At 46.9% G+C, this 3,130-nt stretch overlaps 1 long non-coding RNA gene across 3 annotated transcripts in view; it reads right to left on the reverse strand.

Moving 5' to 3' along the window:
- Window positions 1-186, reverse strand: part of LOC139025555 (uncharacterized) — a 2,420-nt gene extending 2,234 nt beyond the window's left edge. Inside the window, exon 1 of one of the 3 annotated variants that reach the window (XR_011477149.1) lies at window positions 159-186. This is a non-coding gene — a long non-coding RNA (uncharacterized lncRNA). Of the gene's footprint in view, window positions 1-56; window positions 78-155 lie in introns of those variants that run through there. The other 2 variants (XR_011477148.1, XR_011477147.1) reach the window with 2 other exon arrangements.
- Window positions 187-3,130: the final 2,944 nt, after the last annotated feature.

A 3,130-nucleotide genomic window follows, 5' to 3' on the forward strand; every position in this document is an offset into this window, starting at 1 on the left:
TGAAGTATGGTGGAGAGACAAAATACCTTCCTCCACAAGAAACACAGGAGGGACACTACACCGAGACATAGCGAAAAGAGAGAGGGACACTACACCGACGAGAATAGCGGAAAGAGGACACATACAACCGAGACATAGCGAAAAAGGAGGGACACTACACATCCGAGACATAGCGGAAAAGAGGGAACCACTACACCGGAGTGTTGTATTCTGAGGGCAGGGGATAAAAGAGGGACACTTGACTACGCCGAAACGGAGTTAGCCGAATTAATGCACCGCACCCCCGAGGCTATCTTATCTCACACGTAGGTGCTAGGCAGGCGTCTAGCACCAGACATAGCGGAAATGAGCACACTACCGTCCGAGAAGCATTAGCAGGAGAAGAGAAGGGAACAACCTACGACAGAGGCGACGACTACACCGAGCACATACGGTAATTATAGGAGGGGACCAGAGCGGGGGTACCACTCCGTAAGTCTTTTCTGAGAGCGAAGAGAGGGGAACTCTACTGGGGTACCATCTCCTATGAGAGGGAAGCCCCCATCTTTTTTTTTTACCCCTATCTCTTTTTGTGCACTTGCGTATTTGTGGCGGAAGACAGGTTACCATCTACACCAAGAGTGGACACTTAGCACCGAGAGCACAAAGAGTCAGATATAATTAGTTTTGTTCTTGGAGGGTTTTTTGAACATAAAGAACCTTCTCCTATCGAAAAGATGTATTACTTATTATGTAAGGCTATACACATTCTGCCTAAATGCAAACAGACTGTTTTCCAATACTGAAAGCGGTCGTTGTGTTTAAGAAAGTAAAAACCGGAAAACCATCACCGCCACCCTCCGTTCCAGAAATTGGCCGTACTAGCGCATCCTATTGGGTGTCTGTTGAGGCTATGAGGACGGAGCGCCATCCGGGACACGTCCTTGGCTGTTTGTTGGTCTTGGGTTAAGTCAAAAGAGACGGGCCACTCTCTCCCACTCCGTCCTGGGCTGTTTACACTGCGTCGGCCTCAGACAGGAAGCCTCTTCAGATGCCTAGAGAAGAGTGGAGGGAGATCATATGAGGTGTTTGGAGGACCGGTGTCCCGGGGCCCAGGACACAGATAACGCCTGTCCTTGACTAATACATATACCAATGCTCCAAGTGTGATGAGATTACATCTTATTCATCAGGACTTGTAAGTCTGGGATCAGGAAAACGTCTCCTCAAGATTAGCACCCACTGACATGCCATGCTTAATCTGTCCATGTCACATGGACTTTCCATAGCTCTCACAATCCTACAGATGTCACAGACTCATAGCTCCACAAGTCACAGACTCATAGCTCCACAAGTCACAGACTCATAGCTCCACAAGTCACAGACTCATAGCTCCACAAGTCACAGACTCATAGCGTATGTACATTTGACTAAAACTGACACACATATGGTATTGAAAAAAGGCTACATGCATTTCTGGCAAATGATCACAACTGAAATAATTTGGATGAATTTTCACAACAACACTGTTGTTGTGATTTATGGACATAGTCAAATAGAGTCCCTCCAAGACCCAAATGAGCCCTCACGTCATGTGACCCAACTGAGCCCTCACGTCATGTGACCCAACTGAGCCCTCATGTGTTATTCACTGGTTTGTTTCACAGTTGGAACATGCAAACAAAGTAACGACGGGTAACAAAAACAAAAAAAAGGAGAAAGCCAAGACAATACTACACCAAAAGCAGAAGAGTTGTAAAGCCTACACAAAGTCTAGCACTTCAGAGTTGGGCTGTTTGTAGAAAGTCTCATCAACAATCCTAGTGTGAGAGAGAAAGAGACAGGTCAGTGTCACACAACAGACAGAGTTAGGAGTTGTTAGCACAGGAAACCAGTGACCGGAGACGAGAGAACGAACAAGATTCAAGAGAGGAAGTTCCATCAGATGAACATTGTAGACTGATCAAGGTGGAATCCAGGTGGAAGCTATGACCCCCCTTATTGATGTCACCTGTTAAATCCCCTTCAAATCAGTGTAAATGAAGGGGAGGAGACGGGTTAAAGAAGAACATGTAAATCTTGAGACATCGATGGTGTATGTGTGCCATTCAGATGGTGAATGGGCAAGAAAAAAAAAGATTGAAGTGCCTTTGAACGGGGTATGGTAGTAGGTGTCAGGTGCAGCGGTTTGTGTCAAGAAATTGCAACACTGCTGGGATTTTCCACGCTCAATAGTTTCCCGTGTCTATCACGAATGGTCCATCTCCCAAAGGACATCCAGCCAAAAGCAAGGCCAGTGGTGGAAATCAGGTCATCGATGAAAGAGGACAAAATGAGGCTGACATGAATTGTGCAGAGCAACAGACAGTCAGTCAACAGACAGTCAGACAGTCAACCAGACAGTCAACCAGACAGTCAACCAGACAGTCAACCAGACAGTCCAGTACAACATTGACGCCCAAAGACCCATACAAATAATGCAGAGGTCGTCATACCTCGAAACAAATGGGGTACGACAACCAACGACCTTACAGAGAAACAGAGGTCGCAGCGGGCTAGGGAACGAAAACACTGGAGAATTGGGAAAAACATGGCTTGAAGAATCCTGGTTCCTGCCGTTTCAAAATGACGGGAGGGCTCCGCTCTAGATAGAACCACGAGTACATACATCCATCACGCAGCGTGTCAACATTGCAGGCGGGTGGCTGTGTTTTCATGGCACACATTGGGCCCCTTGATAAAAGTGGAGCACCATTTGAATGGCACAAGATATCTGAACATTATTGCCAATCAGGTGCATCCCTTCATTGGCAGCAGTGTATCCATCTGCAAATAGATTTTTTTCAMCCGGATAATGCCCCATGCCACAAGGTTAGGATTGTCCAGGAATGGTTCCAACAACATGACGGGTGAATTCAGCTTACTGCAGTGACCTGCCCCAGTCACCGGAGATCAATCTAATTGAGCATCTGTGGGATGAGATGGAACGAGCTATTCAGGAGATCCACTACCAGCCAACTTGACACCACTGTTGGAAGCAATGTAGTCAACATGGGCCAGCATACCAGCCAACTTGACTACAATGCTTCCAACAGTGGGGTCAACATGGACCAGCATACCAGCCAACTTGACTACAATGCTTCCAACAGTG

The sequence above is a fragment of the Salvelinus sp. IW2-2015 genome, unplaced genomic scaffold (assembly GCF_002910315.2).
Source record: "Salvelinus sp. IW2-2015 unplaced genomic scaffold, ASM291031v2 Un_scaffold2846, whole genome shotgun sequence".
Taxonomy (NCBI): Eukaryota; Metazoa; Chordata; class Actinopteri; order Salmoniformes; family Salmonidae; genus Salvelinus; species Salvelinus sp. IW2-2015.